General features: G+C 35.8%; 1 non-coding gene across 1 annotated transcript; it reads right to left on the reverse strand.

Moving 5' to 3' along the window:
- Positions 1-16,612: 16,612 nt before the first annotated feature.
- Positions 16,613-16,684, reverse strand: Trnav-cac (transfer RNA valine (anticodon CAC)). Its single transcript has one exon. It is a non-coding gene; the product is annotated as a tRNA-Val (tRNA).
- Positions 16,685-23,010: the final 6,326 nt, after the last annotated feature.

Here is a 23,010-nt window from a genome sequence, read left to right on the forward strand (position 1 = left end):
AATAAAGGTAGGAAAAAATGGATAATCTCACATGGTCTTTTAGGAATCAGGGAATAAGGATTAACTTTAAGCAGACCTATTTCCCAAGTAGAGTTTCATGCTTGTATTTTAACAAATTAGGTAAATTACACATAGCACTGTTTTTTTTTTCTCTTCTCATTTTCAGGCCATTACTGAATTTTAAATACAGTTTTTATCTTTATAGACTAATGGAAGTTCAGAAGAAAACAATACAGTATGAGGAATTCAGGAAGGATAGACTATATGATGGAAGGTTAGTAGGGCTGGGAACTTCGGAATATGGAGAAAGGAAGGCGAAGGTGAGGCATGATGGCTTCTGATGACACATTAAAGGAAATTACCAGGAGGACAGGGACCAATTCTCATTAGTCCATGGGAGCAGAACAGGAAGCAATGAGCTAAACTGCAGCAGCGAAATTAGAGTGAAAAATAAGAAAAAAAAAATTGATCATGAGAACAATTAGGTAAAAGTACTAATTATTAAGAAAAATAATGAGTTCCCCTTTACTAATCATATTCAGAGTAGCACTTGACACCCTGCATTAGGGACAAGTGGAATAACAACTTTTCCAACATTCTGGGAGTAGACCAAATGATCCAAGTGGGAATACATCTCAAAATTCCCATCATGTACTAAAAATTGACTCAAAGGAAAATAATAGCTTTTAAAATGTGTAAAAGTAACAAATATTAATTCTACAAATAATTCCTATTTTTATAATTAGTCTCTTTGGAGGGAATAAAGATTAATTTTAAATGGCAAGACCTCAGGTCACTTACTTGCTAGGAAATTGGTACTCCTATTTTTATTATTACATTTCCCTATTAGGAAAATATTTTGAACATTCACCTTTATTAAAAGTACATTAATTCATTTGTGGAACATAAATATATTATGTATATGATAAAATAAATGCAGTACAAATTGAAAAGGGTAAAATGAAATAAATCTTATTTTAAAAAATATTTTGCTAATTGTGATACTTTCATTTATCATTAACTTATTATTTAGAACCACAAAAATCGATTAGGCTAATTTCACATTTAACAATAATTAATTGTTATTCTTTATAGAAAATAATCTTCTTGATAATTTTAAGGTTCTTGGTTAACTTATTGTCAGATCTTATTAAACTGTCATTATTTTCACCTTGTGTGGTGGCCAGAAAAGACCTTTTCCTAGGAATAGAACTGTCAGCTCTGTTACTTTGGTTTTCTGTGACTATATTGTTAGTGTTAGAAATCTACACTTTCTCTAAAGCAGTAGTTTTAAAGCTTGGGTCTCATTTATAAGATTTATTTCATTGGAACTATATGATATATTCCATAGAACTAATTAGCTCACATTTATAGGCTATTAATATGTTAAACAGATGTATGCGCAAAGGTTTTCTTCTCAACACTTCTCTAGGTTGGGCAGATCTCTCCCTTTCCTTGACCTTGTGCTGACTTTAGAATCTATGAAATGAGTGATGGTATAAATCAAATATTGATAAGTTTAATTATGTTTATAGGTAAAATAATAGAAATAGACTGCCATTTCCAGAATTATAGCAGACTGGATTAATCTAAAAACCTTTCACTAAAAATCAATTTAGACTTTACATTAATATGAGTTTAAATGTAAATGCATTGGTGAAATAAAAGAAATTTTCAAGGATTTTATTTATTCTGCTCAATAAATTTAAGCCTAGAGAATGTATTCAGAGAATGTGAAAAAAATAAGATATTTTCCAGTAGAAACAGAGAAAGTTTATTAATAAAAATTTATCCTCATTAAAAGATCTTCCAAAGGATGTATATAATAAAAAAGAAAATGATTCTAGAAGATTTGAAGTAATAGTAAGAAGTAATAGTAAAATATTGCTTAGCAGGTCTTTATATTATTTTGCAGAAAAGACAATAACAATTGTTTTAAGTCAAGAATATAAGGCAGAGGGGGGAGGGTGGAGGATGGGAAAGGCAGTGGAGCACAACAGACACTAGTATGGCAATTTGTAAATCAATGGATGTGTAACTGATGTGATTCTGCAATCTGTGTATGGGGTGAAGGTGGGAGTTCATAACCCACTTGAATCAAAGTGTGGAATATGATATGTCAAGAAATTTGTAATGTTTTGAACAACCCACAATAAAAAAGAAAAAAAGAATATAAGGCAGATTTCCAAAAGTAATCACCAAAAACATATTACTACTAATTTTAATAGATCTTTATAAATCAATGAAATGAATACAAATTAAAAAAAATTAAAGAGAAAAGGAAGGATAAGAAAGTATGGTAGATAGAACACAAAATAATAAAGTAGAAAAACACAAAATATATTAGTAATCACAATAAAAATAAATGAGCTAAACTATTAAGCTCAACAATTAAGTACTAATATTTTCATGTAATTGCAATAATAGTTGTTTGCCAAAGATTCACCTAAGTCACAAAGGTAAATAAATATTGTAATGTGTAGGATGGGCAAATGATATAGAAGGAAAATTCTAACCTTAAAAAGGCTGTTATAGAAATAATAATTCAGACTTTTAGGTAAAAATAAATATCAAAGATGAAGATAATATTAAATGATGATAATGATAACATTTTAAGTTACTAGAAACAGATAATAATTCTAAACCTATGTATATCTGATGAAAGCCTCAAACATAAAGCAAAATGAAAGAAGTATATGAAGAAATTCAAATCCACTGTTATAGTAGGAGATTTAAATGTCTCTAATATTATGTAGTATTTAATCTGAAAAACACAATCAACAAAAACTTTGCACTCAACAATTGTAGAATACTCATTCTCTCCAAAGAAACACAAAAAATATGCAATCTTAAAAGGACACATTCTGTGTATACAAGACAATGAAATCAAATTAGAGTATAAAAGATCTCGCAAATGCTTGGAAAAATGGAAACTTTACTTATAATTAGTCTAGGAGTCAAGGAGAGATCATAACAGAAATAAAGAAACAATTAGCACTAGCATATAACAAAAATACTTGTGTCAGTTTATCAACTGGAGTGCTCTGAGAAGCAGACATCTACAGAATTTGTTATAAAAGAGATACATGGGAGAAATCCCTTTGGAATATAAAGAGGGAGGAAGCAGGAGTAGGACACAGGAGCCTTCAAATTAAGATGCAGTTAGCACCTGTGAAAAGAGGGGACAATGGATGATTGGGAAGGAAGAGCTTCAGACTATTCTGTAGTTCTGCGAACGCTATAGCCAAGATTATGGGAGTCCCCAAGTCAAGGCTGTCTTAATGGAATCTCACAACTAGCCAACAAGGTCCTCTTCTGTGACCATTGCTGTGCAAAGTCCCTGCCAAGAGCAGCCTGAGAGTGGCACTGGTGAATGTCACAGTGGGTCAGAGGTACAACTACTGGAGACTATCAGTCACATGTGTCCTAACAGCACATCATCTTAAAGATCTGAGCAGCATACATCTGAGCAAAATCAACCTAAAGAAATAGAAAGAAGGAAATGATTAAGATCGTGGCATAAATTAATGTGACATAAAGCCAAAGGACCAAATTAAAAATGATTTGTTGAAAAATTAGTAAAATATAGAAGCCATAGGCAAACAAATCAAGAAAAAAAGAAAACATAAAATATTAAGCATCAACAGGAACAAAACAGTAGCTACTATGAAGATTTAAAATAAAAATGATGAACATTTTTTGTAAAAATATTAAATTTTGCTATTTCAAAATGTGTCTTACAGCATAAAATTGCATTGTTAAAGAATGTAATAAATCTAAAATATAGATTTAGTGGACAATGGCCTAGCATGTTTATTCTAGCAGTTTTTATTGGATACAATAATATTTCTAATAGTCTTACTTATCAAGTGACAGAAAGAGAGCTCCATGATTTGATCTCTAGCAATCTTTCTTTTGGATGGGTAGTGGAGGTAAATGGAATTTCTTCTGGCTCCATCTGCTTTGGGGAACAGAAGGGATGTCAGCAATTCATATGGAAGTTTCCATTTGTTCCCACAGGACTTAATACTAAGTACCCCTCAAGTATTTCTGGAAATCCCAATGGGCTGAATCAATGGTACTGGGGAATGAGTCCAATCACTTCAGGCATTATGCCACTATGTCTGGCACTCAGTTTTTCCTGCCTACTCAATTAATTCCTAGAGTACAGTTTCCAAGGGCTCCAGTGGGTAGTAATGTCTTTCACCAGAATTCACTAGATTCCTTTCCAGTCTCTTGGCACTACTGTCTGTCGCCTGGTATAGTGGAAAGTCCTGATAGGTGCTTCCCATCTTTCTCTGTTCACAGTTACTGTTTATAGCATTTTCATGATGCTAAAGCTACCCAATGGCCTATGGTAAGGTGGAAGTTGAAAGTCTATTTACATTATATCACCTGCAGCATCCAAAAATCTCTATATGTATTTTCAATGTTACATACTCTTCTTAATTAAGAAATCAATTTTTATTAAACACTCTCTTAGTTCTTGATAGAACTCAATGATCTTTGGGATCTGGACTAGGAAACAAAGCATGTAACAGAAATCATTTTTGTTTTTCCACATCTACACTGATGTTTTTTCTTATTGAATCAATATCCTCATGTCTGGATATTTCTTTTTTTTTTTTTTTTCTCTACGGTTCCTACCCAGGGTGTTCATTGGTTTTTATGAAAATAGATTCCTATTAAACTTTTAATGCCGTTTACCAGGTATAATTTTGCTTCAATCTTTCTTAATTTTTTCCTTAGTTTCTTTTATCTCTTTCTGCCTTTATTTTATCCATTTGTCTGAATATTCCTCTTTCTATCATCTTCTCCCTCTCATAAAATATATATCATATATATATGAAATTATCACATACTAAATAAAATAAGTGCTAACACTAAAGGTCAATGGTGAGAAAATAATTAACATTTAAAGATTTGTAAGCAAAGATGTAATTTTAGAGTACTTTTGTAAAAAGATGACAAGGTAGAATGCAAATAAGGAAGAGGATTTAATTAATTCAGACAACATTTAATTTCTCCAGCCTTTACTACTTTTGGCTCTACTAGAATTTAGTTTAGGTCAAGTGCTCAATGAAAAAGAAAAAAAATCAATAAATGTTAATGGAATTCACACTCTTAGTCCAAAGGGAGAAACTCAAGTGGTAACAGAATATGCCTGTTTCCTGCTCTGTCTGCTGGGAGAGAAGATAACCCACCCTAAGGTTGTGGCAGTGCCCTCAGGAAAGCAGGCAGGAGCAACCTTCCAAATGCCATCAGGATGTTCCCGTAACCTTATCTTTCCCCTCAATAGATCTTGAGCATTTTCCATCTAACAATGCAAGTGAAGCAAAATGAGAAATTTTTAACGATTTGGTAACTTTCTCACAGTGTTGTGGTTCTTCTCTGTTCACCTCCTTCTGGATTTCAATTGAATTCATTGAACATATTGAATATTTACCATGTAGATCACATTGTTTTATTCTTCTGAGCAATTAAAAATGAATATGGAATAATTCCTGCCTCAGGGATCTCAGAATCCATTGGAAGATAATTTTCATCCATTTAGCATAGATTAATTGGCAACAGTGACATAAGAGACAAACCAATTGCTAAAAGGATGATTCATATGAAATACTGACTAATTATTTTTTTAAAATATTTTTTAGTTGTAGATGGACACAATACCTTTATTTTATTTATTTATTTTTATGTGGTGCTGAGGATCAAACCCAGGGCCTCATACTTGCGAGGCAAGTGCTCAGCCACTGAGCCACAGTCGCAGCCCCCAACTAATTCTTACAAGCATGATGAACATCATGGTGAAGGTGAAATTAGGGCCTGCCCTTGTACATTTTCAATAAATAGCTTTTAGGAGAGAGGAGAAAGGACAGCTTTAGAAAAATACAGACACTTGCCAAATGTATATTGTGGGTAGCTGGAGAGAGTGGGGTTTGGGATGAGACAAAATCAGTTATTCATCAGCATACAGTTGAAGAAAGCCACATCCTGCTGTACTCACTGAGTGCTAGACAGAATCTCCACATTCTACCGCCTTCCTTCCCAGTCCCACTAACAAGAGGAATGAGAGCAGTAAGCATCATTGGTCTGGTGGATTGAAGAGTTTTTTAGTGGAAGTTTTCCCTCCCTCGATAAAGGGCATTGGTACTTCTTATATAATGAAACTGCATAAAAAAAATTTCAAGAAAATAAAGACTAGAGGGACCAATCAAAGATATGGACATCTCATTTTATAGTTGGAAGAATTATTTAAAAAAATAAGATGAGCAATGTAAATTTTAATAAATAGAAAAACTTACATAAAATGGATAAGATTACTAGAAAAACATAACATACAAAACTTGACTCAAGAAGAATAAGAATACTAAGTAACCTTAATTAGCATAAAAATTAAACCTGTACTTTAAAATCTTCCCCCCAAGAAAACACATCAAGTGCAGCAGATTTTTTGGTGATTTCTACCAAACACTTAGGAATGTAATCATTCGAAGTAAATAAAGATTCTTCTAGAAAATATAAAATGGCAAGATAATTTCTACCTTATTTTATAAGCATATATCTATAATTATGAATATATTATCTATAGCATATACTTTACAAATTATATATTATGCAAATTATGTTATATAATATGGAAATTACATGTTTTATAATATACAAATATATAAGCTGATATATACATTTATATATATATACACACATACACACAGCACATATGTACACACACACATATATATGCATAAGTTTTAGTAATTAAACCAAGCAAAGAATAATATAGAAAAATACAGAGCTACCTCACTCATGAATATAGATGTTAAAATCCCATCATTAGTACACATCCAAATGTATGAATCTCATAAGCATGAGTAAAAAAACAGCTCAGAAAATTCACAAGACATGATATAATTTCAAAGTTCAAAACATATAAAAATAAACAATATATTGCTTAGAAATGCATGCGTTCACTCATGAAAACATTTACAATCACGGTTACCTCTGTGTGAAAGGGAGGGGAATGAAATCTCTCGGGGCACATGGCAGAGATTCAGCATTCCTAGTAATGCTCTCTGTCTTAAGTTTTATGGTGACTATTTGAAATTATTTTTGTAGCATCAAATACATTTAGAATTGGAAAGGAACCTTTGAAATACACAAGGCAGGTTTCTTACTCATGAACATGGCAGGGTGAAAATTTCTAGTCTTTACAATATACACACGTAAAATCACTCAAATCTTTAATGTTCCTTCCATCACAGAACACCTATAGAAGTTGAATGAGTCTTCTATTTGGAGTTTTCTTTTGTCCATGTGAACTGTCATTAGGTATGAAATCCTTATGACAAAAATTAAATGACAATACCATTACTTAGCATTCACATTTTATTTTATTTTTAAATTTGTTTCAATCATTTATTGTTAACATGGTGTCAGAAATTATTTTTAAATAATGATGGATGAATAACTATCACTAAGTGCTAATTGTGCTTTTTAGATTCTTTACATAAATTCTCAACTAATTTGATATATGATGTTTTAGCTTTGTGTTGCTGTGACCAAAATAGCTGACAAAAACAACTAAGAGGAGACAAAATTTTTTTGGGGGGGTTCATTGTTTTGGAGGTCTCAGTCCATAGATGGCAGACTCCATTGCTCTAGGCCTAAGGTGAGGCAGCACATTGTGGGGGAAGGGCCCAGTAGAGAAAAACTGCTTAGTTCACGGCAGGATCAAGAAAAAGATAGCAGGATAGAGAGGAAAGAGTTGCAGGAAAGATAAACCTTCCAGGGCACCCCTCAGTGACCTATCCCTTTAAGGCATGCCTCCCTGCCTAAAGTTACCACAGTTAGTAGGTTCAAGTAGACCATTCAAGCTAGGATGGACTGATTAGGTTGCAGCTCTTATAATATCATCATTTCAGCTCTACATATTCTTGCATTAACAGGAGCTTTTGTGCATGAGTGTGAGGTGAAGTGGGGGAGGGGCACCTCACATCCAAACCACACATGATTTTATTCAATTTTGGGAAAAAGTGTATTTTGGGGGGACATTTTACCAATTGTATTTTGTTAGTTTAATATGTGATTTAGTTTTCAGAAACACTAAGGGAATCAGGAAAGTTTTCCTAGAGGAATATGAGGAAAAAATGGTGAGAAATTCAACTGAAGGTGGTAGATGAACAAGTGATGTATACTTAGAGAGAGAGAGAAAGAAAAAAAACTGATTCTCTGGCTCTAGGAGAAATTTGTACCACATAAGTATGACATCATTAGATTTCTTGTGTCCTGGGTACAATATTGAAACAGCAGATAAAACTGTGGACAACTAATGTAAGCTAGGCTGAGGGACATTTTGTCAGCAGCCTCTGAGGTCCTTGATACATATGTACCACTTAGCTCCCTGTCCCAACCCTATCACCCCAGAACTGCAATGTTACTTGGGGGCAAACTGCAGAAGGACTATTTTCTTCTATTGTGTGTACAATAACATTTTTGAGATGGAAAATAAAATGAATTATGATCTTAATTATCTGTATTTATGGGTATCACACACACAAAGGAGTGATTAGCACATAATACGAAACTGTAGACATGGAAAACAGCATGTGACAGGAGAAGTAGAAGTTCCAATGACAGAATCCTGAGCCAGACCAGCATTTAAAAGAACAGAGGTATTCTGGAGCCTACAGCATTGCTCTTTTTTTGCCTATGATTTCTTTGTCTATTTGGTGTCTTTTGTGCTTCTATATGAATTTTATAAATTTTTTTTCTAATCTGTGAAGACTATCATTGGTAATTTGATGAGGATTGCATTGAATTTGTAGAATACTTTAGGTATTATGGCCATTTTAACAACATTAATTCTCCCAATTCAAAAACATAGGAGGTCCCTTCACCTTTTAGTGTCTTCTTTAAGTGTTTCATAATTATCATTTTAGTGATCATTCATCTCCTTAGGTTTATTCCTAGAATTTTTTAAAATATATTTTTAGTTGTAGATGGACACAATTCCTTTATTTTATTTGTTTGTTTTTACATGGTGCTGGGCATCGAACCCAGGGCCTCACATGTTAGAGTCTGTAAACAAGTCAAAATAACACCTGGCATTTTGCCAGGGGAATGTTAGAGTTCGTAAACAAGTCTGGATGGTGCCTGGCAAAATGCCAGAGGGAGTGGTTTGAGAAGTAACAAAAGCGAGCCATTAAGTGTGGAGATTCCTGATTGGTTGACTGATGTATCTAGTTTATGTTAATTAGATAAGCTGTGTGGAATGTATAAATACTGCTCCTGTCCTGCAATAAAGGGCTCCTACTCGTGCTGTATCAACATACACAGGTTATTCGTCACCCCCTGGTTATTTTGCCCAGCCAGCCGGGCTGCGGCACTCACACATGCTAGGCAAGTGCTCTACCACTGAGCCACATCCCCAGCCCCCTAGAATTGTTTTTGAGGTTATTGTGAATGGGATTGCTTTCCTGATTGTTTTCTCATTGAGTTCATTATTCACATATAGAAAGCTACTGATTTTATATGTGGATTTTGTATCCCGATGCTTTGCTGAATTTATCAGTTGAAATGGATCAAAGATCTAAACCTAAGACCTGAAACAATGAAACTATTAGAAGAAACACAGTGCAAACACTCCAAGATATTGGCACAGGCAATAATTTCCTGAATAGGGCTCAATAACTTAAGAAACAAAAGCAAAAATTGACACATGAGATTATACCAAATTAAAAAAAAAATCTGTGCAGCAAAGGAAACAATTTGCTGAATAAAGAGACAGCCTACAGACTGGGAGAAAATCTTTGCCAGATATTCATCTAGCAGGGGATTAATATCCAGAATATATAAAGAGCCAAAAACATCTTAACAACCAAAGAACAAATTATCTGAATAGTCACTTCTCAAAATAAATAAATAAATAAATAAATAACCTATAAATATATGGAAAAAAAAACCCTCATTATGTTTAGCCATCAAGAAAATGCTAATCAAAACTACACTAAGTCCATCTCATCCTAGTCAGAATGGCAATTATTAAAAAAAATGCTATCAAAGATGTGTAGAAAATTTTGATGGGAACCTAAATTGGTAAAGACACTACAGAGAACAGTATGGAGGTTCCTTGAAACACCAAATATAGAGCAACCAAATGATCTTACTATTCTGCTAGAGTATGCATCCTATGGAAGTGAAGACAGCATGCAGAAGAGACAGCTGCATACCCATGTTTATTGTAGTGCTATTCACAATAGCTAAAATATGGAGTCAGTCTAGGTACCTGTGAACAGATGAATGGATTAGGAAAGTATGGCATATATATACACAATGGAGTGCTATTTAGCCATAAAGAAGAATAATGTCACATCATTTGCAGGAAAGTGGATGGAACTGGAGGATATCATGTTAAGCAAAATAAGCCAGAAGAAGAAAGAGAAGTATTTCATGTTTTCTATATTTTTGTGAAAACAAACATAAAAAGACCTGAAAGTAGAGATTTTTAAGAGACAGGAGAAGGGGACCAAGGGAAGTGGAGAAAGTAGGGAGAGCCAAAAAGGGCATAGGGAAGGTGGACATGATCAAGGCACAATATGTGCACGCATGTAAATATGGTGAAATCCATTAAACCATACAATTCATATATGCTATTTTTTTAAAAAAAAGAACAGAAGAATCATAGTGAGATGAAACTAAATTTTCTAATTCTGCTGGCTGGTGGGGTCTGCATAAGTTTTAGGCCTTTGCAATGGAGAAAGCCCACAGCTAATCACATCTATGGGCATCTGCTGGGGGTGGGGGGGTGTGCAGACAGCTGAGCCAGATTTCCTCTCCACTGAGCAGCTTGTTGCGGCTCTCAGTGGAAGGCCCTAGCAGCTCACTGCCAATTTCTTTCCAGGTTCTAGTCTCACAATTCCAAAGAATGAAATCCAAGTGCAATGAAAGGTAAGAGTGAAAGGAGTAGGATTTCTTTTAAGTAAGAAGAAAAGAGATATAACTCTTGCAAGGCAAGAGGGGAACTCATAGCAAGTTACCTCTTAAATGTACTAATCTAGGGGCTTATGTAGTTTCTGGGTAGGAGCACTGATGAAAATCCATGCTAAGTAGGTTTTGGAAAAGTGCCAAGCCTATTGGTCAAAATCTATGCTAAACAGGTAATGGAAAAATATTAAGGCTATTAGTCAGCTCTTTGTTCTGTAGCCTTTACTTAGGTCTATCCTGCCTCCCTATTCTCATCACCCTGGGACAAAGGAGTTGGCTAAAATGTTTGGAATGTTTCCGCAGGGTAACCTCACAGATTGGCCTTTGCATTAAAAAAGGAGAAAAAAAAGAAAGCCTTAATTGGGACCTATTAGCTATTCTATCTTATTCAATAGTCTGCAACTGGAAGAGTTGCAGAGAAACCATGGAACTAAGGGAAAATTTGAAGAATATGAAATTATAAACACCAATGAAAGAGAAGGAGTTCAAGTTTGGGTGATGTTAGCAGGATAAAATATTGCTGAGTTTAATGAAGATTAAACATTGAGAAGTACACGGCTGGACTTGGTGATAACAAGGTCCCTGTATCTTTGGAGTTCTTGGGAATAAATAGATGACCACATAAAAAGGAATGGCACTTAAATGAGGACAGCCAGCACAATAGTTTCAAGATGCTTGGTTCTGAACAGGTAATAGACATAGGATAGAAATTGGAAGCAGATGTGCAGGGGAGGAAAGTTTTCCCTTAAAATGAGAGAGAATGGAGCAGGCTAAGGAGCCATGAAAGCAGACAGGGAAAGGATGGGGTTATTAATGGAGCAACATTACAGAGAGAGTGGGAAGGAGCAGAGTCACAAAAGCTATAAAAAGACAATGTTTTAGGTAGAGGTCTGTCTATAACTTTGGTGGGAAGAAAAAAAAGATACAAGAAGAATTCTTTTCTGGTGGGTTCTATTTTCTCTCTCAGGAAGGAAATGGCATCTGTGAGTTGGAAAGAAGACTATTGGAGGTTTGAGGAACAATGGCCCTAACAAGTGAGTCTAATCCTTTTTGGGGGTGGTTTTGGGGATCTGGCCCAGGGCCTCCTTGACTGCTCATTCGAGTTACCTGGAGAGCTATCAAAATCTTACTAGTACTTCAGGCAAAATAATCATCTCTGGGGGTAGGATCTGTGCAAAAGTACTGTGAACAACTCCCCAGGTGATTATTATGTGCTAACCATGCCGAGAACACTGCTCTAAAACTTGCCTCCCCATTACAATTACCTGGGAGAGCTTTCAAAGTTACTAATGCCTTTATCTCACCAAGAAAGGAGAGGGTCTGATTTTATTGGTCTGGGATGAGGCCCAGGTATCAGAATTTTAAGAAAACGCCCCAGGATTGCAATGGGCATCAGGATTGAAAGCCCCTGATTGTAAAGGCAGAACTGAGGATTTAGCAGACTGGAAACCACAGGTTTGTACTAATGTAAGGGTAAAAGAAATTGAAGTTAAAGTGTAAAAGTTAAAGGGTAAAAGACCGGGTGTTGTAAAGTTTCTAAGCTGCAAGGTCTGAGTTAAAATGTAAAGGATTAGGTATTGTTAGGTTTCTATGCTACCTGCAAAACCTGAAATCCCTGTAGCTGTTAGGACAATACTGGAACTGCCCAGTAAATATTCACACTGACTCCCTGGTTGTCCAATAACTCGGGACTCTGTGTAACTGGTCACGTAGTCCTTTAGGCCCTAAACCAATCAGTTTGAATGTAACCCCCTCCTTAGGAATGACCTATCACTCCAGCCTGACCTGTTCCCGCCAATGAATGAACTAATCATGTTTAGGAGTTGTTGTTCAATTTTCCCGCGCCTCATGATGATTTGTTCTGATGTATACAAAGCCCTCCGCCCTCCCCAAAAAGTGTACTTAAGCAGTGCTCAGCCCCTGCTCGGGGCTCTGGGCTGCTTTCCCTTCTTGAGTGGGCACGGAGCCCCAGCATGCTGGTTCAATAAATCCCCTTCTGCCAATTGCATGAGTGGTCACTTGGTGGTCTCTTTCTCCGATGCTTCGCCTGACCCTTACACTAACAGCATCTTGCATGAACGAGTGATCCACCAGGGGCATTCAGCAGTCCTGTTTGAAAAGGTGAATCGTGGGGTTCATCTGATCCCAGGGCTCCGTTAGTTGTTACTCTCCCTGAAGGAAAATGGAGAAAGAGATTTGCAGATATCAGCAATAAAGGGGTTTAAACGATGGATTATGAAGTTTAAGCTGAATAGGAAATGAGGTAATGTGACAAGGGCTCAGTAAAGAAGAAGTAAAGGGATCCTGAGGCAAGAGCATCCTTCAAGGGAGAAGGACAAATGTTTAAGTGTAAGCAGCTGTCGGGGAGAACTGGCGATAACTGTGGAGGATAATCCAAGATTAATTAACATTGTTCTCTTCCTTATTTATCTGCATCACTGACACAGACTAATGATATTAATGTCAGTGGTAAAACAGAAATTAGTGAATAGATTTGGAAGATGATATTTACTCAAGATAACATATTATTTTAGGATAATATAGAGAAACCATAAGGTCTTGCATTCCTGGGTGATGGAATATTGACTATATTTGGCTTTAGTGATTAAGATAGATATTTGATTATAATGCTGTTTTAAGAGGTTGGTTTTCTTTCCACAAACTGTTACAGACATCTCCAAGGCTTTACATCTCTCTGGAGAGGTCTCTGTGTGACCTTACACAGAATGCTTAGGAGGGGCAAACATGCCCCTTGTTTACCCTGAAGTTGGCCTTCCTTTTGGGGACCTTCACCTCCATGAGCCTCCTGGCCCTTGGGGAAACGATACTGCCTTGTTTACACTTCAGATCACATAAGGACACTATTTTTTTTAAAAAAATTAACAAAATAGGCAAAACCTTCTGGTAATAAAGAAAAATAAAATAACTACAGAAAACTTTTAAAAATTCAAGAATATTGATGTTTCTAAAGCCCAAGTTTCTGATTCTATAACTATTCAATTCTAAAACTTAGAAGGTGTGTGTTAATTCCCTCTCTATCTTTCCAGGGCTTACATGGTGTATTTAACTTTATTTCCTGCCATATGGAGAAATTTTTAGGGAAATTGCACCCTATTGAAGCAAGTCTTAAAGCATTTAATGTATTCTTGTTCTGTTTGGGTTTTCACCTCTTACAGAAACAAGGCAAAAACCATGAGAGGTATTCAATTGGAAGTGGGTCCTTCTACCACATAAATGCCAGGAAGTAATTTTATCCTTTATCAATCAACTGAATATATTCATTGCATCATAATTTTAATTCAACTATATTAACAATAATAGCTAATATTTTTTATCTTAACTATGTATCAGATACAACTCCAGGTAGAAGGGCAACATAATAAACTTATAGGATATAAGGTAAGTAATAATAACACAATAAAATTCATAATGAAATGAAAAATACAGAAATCAACTAAAAAATGCATTCTTTGTAAAATCAGTAAGATTGACCAATCTCTGTAAAAACTGATCTGGATAAAAAAGATAGAAATAAAAAATAATAAAATAAGATATAAAGATAGAATTTTAACATAAACTTACAAAGGAGTTGAACGGCTATAAACAATGATATTTTAAAATCTAGATAACTTTAATTAAATTTGTAGGAATAAAACTAAAGTCTGCCCTGCAGGTGGTACAAAAAGTAATGGGAATACCTTTAAAATTATTATTGAATTCAAACTCAATCAAAACCTTACCCTTTCAAATAAAAGATTCAGGAAGTTCTATAGGTGAATTCTACCAAATGTTCAAGGAGAACAATACTCCTTTCTTTAAAAATTGTTTTGTTACAAGAAAAAAAAAACAAGGTAAACCTAATCAACTGTTATCAAGTTAGTAAAGTTGATTCTCCAATTGGATCAATAAGAGAAAAAATAATAGATGAATTCTAGATAGGGTAGAGGGGTGAGAGGGAAAGGAAGGGGGAAGGGGGTTTGCAAGGATGGTGGAACATGATAGATATCATTATCCAAAGTACATGTATGAAGACACAAATTGGTGTCAATATACTTTACATACAACCAGAGATATGAAAAATTGTGCTGTATATGTGTAATAAAAATTGTAATGCATTCTGCTGTCATTTATTTTTTTAAAAAATAAATAAAATAAAATAAAAAAGAAAAACTGGATTCCTACACTAGTACAGAGAAGTAGGATCAGGGGACCTATTAAACATAGTCGCAATTACCCTGGGCTGTATTTGCTGTGAATCTAAGCTGCCCTCAAGTGGGAAATAGTGGGGTTGGGAGGGGAAGCATGGGAGGATTAGAGGAACTCTAGAGAGGGGAAAGGGGTGGCAGGGGAAGGGAGGGAGCATGGGGGTAAGAAAGATGGTGGAATGAGATGGACATCATTACCCTAAGTACATGTATGAAGACATGAATGGTGGGAATATACTTTATGTACAACCAGAGATATGAAAAATTGTGCTCTATATGTGTAATGTGAATTCTCATACATTCTGCTGTCATATATAACAAATCAGAATACAAATAAAATAAAAATAAAATGTAAAGAAATTTAGTTTTGAACATTAATGCAAGTATACTAATAAACTTTCATTAACTCAAGTGGTAATTAAAAGCAGGTAGGGTATGGCTGGAAGATTTGGGATATTGGTGCCTATGGGGTATATATTTTGTATCTGGTGAGTGGAGTATCTCTCTCTGCTTCCTTATTATCATCTGAGCTGTTTGCCTCCTCCACATTCTTTGCCATGATGTTCTGCCTCATTTCAAGCCCCAAGGAATGAAGCTGGTGGTCTATGGACTGAGACCTCTGAAACTGTGAGCGCCCAAATAAACTTTTCCTCCTCTACAATTATTCTAGTTGGGTCTTTTAATCACAGCAGTGAAAAAGCTGACTAAAACAATAATTTACTATATTAATGATCAAAAAAGAAATATTTTTTGATTATCTAAACTGAGGCAGAAAAACTATTTAATAAAGGTCAACTGATATTTATTACAAAACCCCACAAACATGAAAAATAAAATTGTTGCATATGAAATCAGTTTACTAAAGCTTAGTACTTTTCTTTATCTCAAAACAGTCAACTAGAATACCAAACAGGAAATGAGACTCAGTAAAAATAACTATAAAACTGGGGAATATCTATCTATCTATCTAATAAAGAATGCATAAGATGCTTATGGACTAAAAGGAAATAAATGTATATTAAGTGGTACGAAAGAACACCCTGGACCAAAATACTGAGCCATGTTCATAGATAGAATGAATAATAATATAAATATGTTGATTTCACTTAAAGTAACATATATATCCGATCCAAACTGAACCAAAATTACATAAAAATTTTTATAGGATATTGGCAAACTGAATGTTTATTGAATGAGATCTCAAAAATTTCAGAAAAGTTCTTTAAAAATGAAAGAGTAAGGCTTTTTCTCCTATATATTAATATATACTACCAAGTCAAAGTTTTTTTTATTATTTTTTATTTTTACTTTAGCAAGGCAAACTTTACTTCTCCAGAGTTCAAAGTTTTAAAGCCCAGTGAAACCAAAATGAAAGGTCAGAAACAATTTATATATAAATTTGGTTTATTGAAATGAATCTTCTTTGGTGGCACTGGGGATTGAACCCAGAGCCATGTGCATGTGAGGCAAGCACTCTACCAACTGAGCTATATCCCTAGCCCCAATAAAACTGGTTTATAACTCGACCAATGGTTCAAATAAACAGAGATTTGACAGAACTAAATGTGAAGCATAAACTGGAAATCCAAACAAAAAATTATGAGGGGAATGGCTGCGGCTCTGAAGAAGGACAGGGCTTCAAGAACAAATGCACAATGTTAATGAGTAAATTGAGAAATTTAGCTACATCACAACTGAAGATGTCCACTTAAGGAAGGGTGACAAATGAAGAAGATAGTTACAATGTAAAATACTCCAATAGATCGGTTTCTGGAATATACAAGGAATGTCAAGAGGAACACGGAAAACCAATTAAAAAATGGACAAGTCATAGAATTCTGGGTAAATCATAACAATATGACATGCTGTCATGACACAGTATTTGTGATGTATTAAACAACCATTCTTCAAGATCTCTGTATCTCCTTCCATAAATGTAAAGTGTAGTTGAAAATGAAATGCTTATGTGCAGATACAGTAAAATACAATGGAAGGCAGAACAACTGATCCTGAAATATTAACCTTTTCAGTCCATATGTATTCAGCATCTGCTGCAGTCCAGGCAAGTTCTAGAGGCAGCATTTACATTTTAATTTTTAAAAGTGCTGAAGTTTCATAAGTTTTGTCTTATTTTTCTTCAATACCTGAAGCAATACTTTGCATACAGTTAAGCATATAAAGTAGTTTTGAATGACAGGATAAGTGATTAGTGACACTCTGATCTCCTGTAAGAAATTAATTTTTAGTTATGTCAATTGAGTTAGGTCCTTTAGTCAAAACCCAGGCAGGTTAGTAAACTTTTTCCTGATCCTTTCTAATAATTCCCATGGTTTAGTTCAATGCCTAATTTCAAATAAATAAATAAATAAATAAATAAATAAATAAATAAATAAATACATGCTTCAAAAGGCAGCTAGCTATATGATACAATGATTTATTTAGTTTCAAATCCTCTCTGTCACTTATTATGTGTGCTTTGTGAATATCATGATGCTCTCACACTTTCCACATGTAAAAGAAGGATAATGACACTTGTCTCAGAGGATAGCCACAAAGTTTAAGAGTGATTCAACTCATATATGTACATACACACACACACACACACACACCCCACATATTGCTTGGCATGGTTCCTGGCATGAAATGGTAGTTATTATCAATAAGTATATTTTATTAAATGACATTTCTAATGACTTCATCACATTGGAAAAACAGTGAAACAGACCCCTGCATCTGAATTTTTTACTAAGCACAGTCCATCTTCAAATCTGTGAGCAATTTCTTCTTCTATGCAAATCTCTTGGCTAAGGTGCAAGAGATCAGCAAGAGACAATGATCGCTGGGTTCAATGATTTTCCTGTGTTGAATCTATACATGTGTAAGTTACCATATTACAGAGCCAGCTCTAGTTAAGGAACTTTGCTCCCTATTATTATTACCTTTCTTACTATTCTTTCATTTCTAGGCTTTGTCTAGTTTTCTCATCAGAACAGAACATGAGTGAGGCGATTGCATGCAGGTCATGCAGGTAGTTTGTTCTGGGAAGTGATTTCACAGGAATAGGGGGTGGTACTTTCTTGAACTTCCAAGCTGTGCTCACATTAATACTTGGTGGGTGTCTTTGAACACCAAGGAAGGCTTTCTGACCCACACAGCATGACTTGAGTTGATAATTTGCTAATCTAGAGTTACCTTTTCTTTTTTTCAAATTTCTTAAGAAGTTAACAAAAGGCTTGCTACTAGAACATTATCTCTCTTTTATTTGCAGCCTGCTTTTTTTTTTTTTTTTTTAGTACTTGGAATTGAATCCAAGGGCACTTTACCACTGAGCTACCTCCCCAGTCCATTTTATTGTATTTTATTTTGACAAGTTCTCACTAAATTGCTGGGGTTCTCGCTAAGTTGCCCAAACTGACCTTGAATTTGCTATTCTCTTGCCTCCGCCTCCTGAGAGAGAGTCACTAAGATAACATGAGGATCATCTTGCCCAGCTGGCCTGCTCTTGTGTGAGTACCTAGTGGTTCCCACAAGTGTCCCATACTGTGGAGTCATTAAAGCCCCAGAGCATAAAGCACATGGCTTTTAGAGTAGCAGAGTCAAGGTGGTGTCAGGATTCTTCCATGTGCTGCTGTTACTGAAGCAACACTAGGATAAAACTTACGCTAAGGGAAGGGCCTCTGTGCCAGTGACTCACTCAGTGCCACAGTAGAAGAGTTTGGGAAGATTTCTTTTCACCTCCATCTCAGTGGCCCATATGCATTTACCATCAACCTACAGGATCATTGGCGAAAGAGGTTCACATTTTTTTATTTTCTGATATTTGGGATGGGCAATACCCCATGAGGCTTTAAGTATTAGTAGGGAAAAGACATCAGTGCAACAGAGGCAGAAGAAATGGATTCTGAGTCACATGCTCATAGTTTCCTTGCACCCTCTGAACATGTTCATGCATGATCCATTACACAATGAAAAAGTGCGTTATTCACCCACATTTGTGACTTAATAATTGTGATAATATTCAGTTCAGGATAGGCAACTTTCCTGGCATATTTCCCCGTGGCCCATGGTTAAGGTGTTATGCTTTAACTAAGGGTAACAGAAAGCCAAAATCTAATTTTCAAAGTGACCCTAGCTGTCTGGATCATAACTCTCCTGTTGGAACTGGTTAGATTCAGAACATTTAGAATCAGAACCCATCACAAATACCTGTAGACCATTAGATGCTGTCACCTATAGCCTATGGGTCAGGAAAGTTTGCTCTGGAATTTGGAATTACTGTAATGGTTTTCTTGCTTTGAAATTCAAACTGGTAACTTACTAGATCACTATAAATGGGTTTGAGAAGGATTCCCACATACAGTGTGTACTGTTTGTGAAATTTAAAGAGGATTATACATGCTGTGCCTCTATTTTTATATTAGGGAGATCAGATACCACAACTTATCTTTTATCTTAAAGGGTGAACTTAGAGTTTGGGGATATCCTGGTTAGGCTGGAGGACAAAAAGTCAGTCAGTGTAGCTGATAAATGATTAGATCAGAAAGATGGGGGTTGATTCAGAATGAAAGAAAATGTTAATACCTTATGGACAGTTTCCTCCTCCTCCACCTGTTGCCTAGGCAATCTGCCTCCAGGGATTATTCCTCCATACAAGGAGTTGTTAATGAATGAATGCTTCCTGGGCCACTCCCTAGTCCACCATCACTCCAAATTTGGCCCACCTTTTGGCCACTAATCTTGTATGCAGGATGGGAGGAGGAGGAAGCATGAGAACAAAGAAAATCTAAAAAGTATAAAAGGGTCAGGGCACCCCTACTTCCTTGGATACCCAGCCCTGGCACACCTTCTCTGCAGAGAAGTCTATCTCTGTTCTATCCCTTAAATAAAACTTGCTTTCTATGCTTGCCTCAGTGTGTCTTGGGTATTCAGTCTTTAATATCTGGGGAAATGGAACTTGACCCTGATTGATTCTCATCACAGGTATCACCCCAGACATTTGGTATCCTAAATTTTACTAAGGTGGCAGACTCATAGGTAGTAGATTCTCTGGTCTCACATATTAAAAAAAAAAAAATCCCTCCAGTTATTTCCTCTTTCTGAGTTTCTGACTCCTTCTTCAATCCTCTGCAAATGTCCTTCTGATATCTCTATATTGTAGCCCAAATTCAAGGTGTCATCCTGGCAGCATATTAAGACTGGTTTTAGGTTTCTTTGCTAAAATATTAAATCCTAAAACATGAATGTTTTGATGTCAATAGATTTTTTTTTCCCTAATGTAGCCTGATGGTTTAAAAGTATGGCACAAAATGCTTCCCTCTCAGGTCTTGGACTGCCATTTTTTAAAAAAAATCAGGCCTTTGACATTGATATGTAGAAGATCTTTAACACTCTCATTATGCCTTTTATGGAACCTCTCTCTTACAGTCTTCCCTAAGGATTCAGGGAACAGGCCCCTCTAAATGCTTCCCTGAAATTTTTATGTCTTTTATTTCATTCCAACTAACTCCTAAAGATAACTTCAATAATTGTGGAAGTGTAGCATGCCAGAGGTTATTAGCTCTTCCTCTATTCCTATGATTGTGGGATCTTTAATTTCAAGTATTTGGTGAATAATTCAGATCCAAAATATAATCCTGATGGTCTCCTTTCCAGGGCCACTTATTTCTTAGTTCATAATCCATGAGCAAAATATAGTTCAAGGTAAGGGCTTATGTCCAGGTTGTTGATTCTGGGAAGTGATTTCAAGAAAGAAGAATGGTGGCTTAGGAAGCATGAAATAAGGCAGAAGAAAAACTAATAAGAAATGTATTGCTGAGGTGGTCATCATGGTGAGAAACTGAGCTTGATCCCACCATATCCCTCTGAGAAGCCTCATAAAATTGCCTTACATCTGCCCACCCAAGGGATGGAAGAGGAGAGTTTTGTCATTTGATCTTATCATTCAGCTTTATCACTGAATATTTTCCCTATGGGATTTTAACTTTCTTGCACTTTTAGGTTGCACATGGGTATCTGCTGGGTTCCATGAGGAGTCCTGTATTGTGGAGTGAGGTTACAACTGAGAGAAACTGCTTGTTGAAGTAATAACTGCAGTGCAGGCAAAACCTATAAGTTCAGCACAAGAATTAACTAATTATACTCTGATCTTTTTTTTCTTAAACTTTCCCCAAATCTGGTCTTTCATTTTTGCATTCTGTTCCAGTTGTCTCATTAATATTCCTCTGTCATAGAATCATAAAATGTTAGAAAACAGAAAGAAACCTCAGGGAACTTAAAAGGGCCCCGTTGTACAGATAATGATACTAAGGTACAAAAGGGCTCATGAATTCTGGCAAGTCTCATGACAAATGAGTACTAATATTAGGTGTGGAACCTAGGTCCCTTGTTGACCTGCATTTGGTACCTCAAAACTTCCAATCTCTTGGAGTCCAGGAGGTCATGTAATTGTAAACATGTTAATTATCTATACAATGCTTCTCTGAGAATAACTTTTTACTAATGCTCCTTATATTTATTCAGTACTTTACATTTTCCCAAAGAATTTTGTTTACATCAGTCCATTTTGTGTTTCCAGGAACTCTTTAAGGGCCATGTTATTGTCATTTCATAGATCAAGAAGTAGAAGTTTAGGCTTAGGACCACCCTGTCAACCTGCAAAGGGGCCAAAGCCAAGTCTCCAGCCCCAAAATACCCCCTGACCAGCAGACTCACACCAGACCCCAGCCCCAGGCCAAGAACTGCCCACTGACCTGTGGGAGCCAAGGCCAAGGTTAGTCCCAGTACCAGCTAGCTGACAGGCAGACCCACACTGGAACCCAGGCCCCAATCCAGGACTTCCCATACTCACTGGCACACCCATGCCAAACACAGGCTTACCCCACCACAATCTTGGAATACTGCAGCCATCACCATAGCCCTCCCCATGCAGTAGCCTCCACCTTGGGACAATAGATAGAGCCTGGAGGCAGCTACATCTCAGAATAGACAGCCCACCCTTTCAATCCCATCTCTGAGAGTAGTCTCATCCATCTTGGCACACCCCCACTGCTATTTTGAGTTATCTCCACTATTGCTACCACCACCTTTAGTAGCAGTAGCATTTGTCATAGGACACTTGCCCAGGTCTAGAAGTACAATAGCAAGGTGAGGTACAGGTAATCTGCAGGGGCACTATAAGATTATATGGTAGAAACTGTAATACCTCAGATCTGCACTGCAAGAATGGAAGAAACATAGATAATATGAAAAAAACAAGGGAGGAAAATGCCCGAAAACAAACCAAGATACTACAATACTACAATCCACGAACAGCACACTTGATGAAATGTCAGAGAAGGAGTTCAGAGTGTACATAATTAAAATAATCTGTGAATTAAAGAATGACCTAAGTGAGCAAATACAGGCAAAAATTGATCACTCCTACAAAGACACAACAAAGACACTAGAAAAATTAGGGATAACAGGAACATATCTCAACATTGTAAAAGCTATGTATGCTGATCCCAAGGCCAACATCATTCTAAAAGGAGAAAAATTAAAAGCACTTCTCTAAAAACTGGAAAAAGAGAGGGATGCCCTCTTTGACCACTTCTATTTAATATAGTTCTTGAAACTCTAGCCAGAGCAATTAGACAAATGGAAAATTAAAAGGATACAAATAGGAAAAGCAGAACTCAACTATCACTATTTGCCAACTACATGATTCCATACCTAGATCCAAAAATTTCCACCAGAAAACTTCTAGAATGAATAAATAAATTCAGCAAAGTAGCAGGATATAAAATCAACACCCATAAATCAAAAGCATTTCTGTACATCAGTG

Source organism: Marmota monax, unplaced genomic scaffold (assembly GCF_021218885.2).
Source record: "Marmota monax isolate L192 unplaced genomic scaffold, Marmota_monax_Labrador192_F-V1.1 WCK01_AAM20220418_F8-fsc00002, whole genome shotgun sequence".
Taxonomy (NCBI): Eukaryota; Metazoa; Chordata; class Mammalia; order Rodentia; family Sciuridae; genus Marmota; species Marmota monax.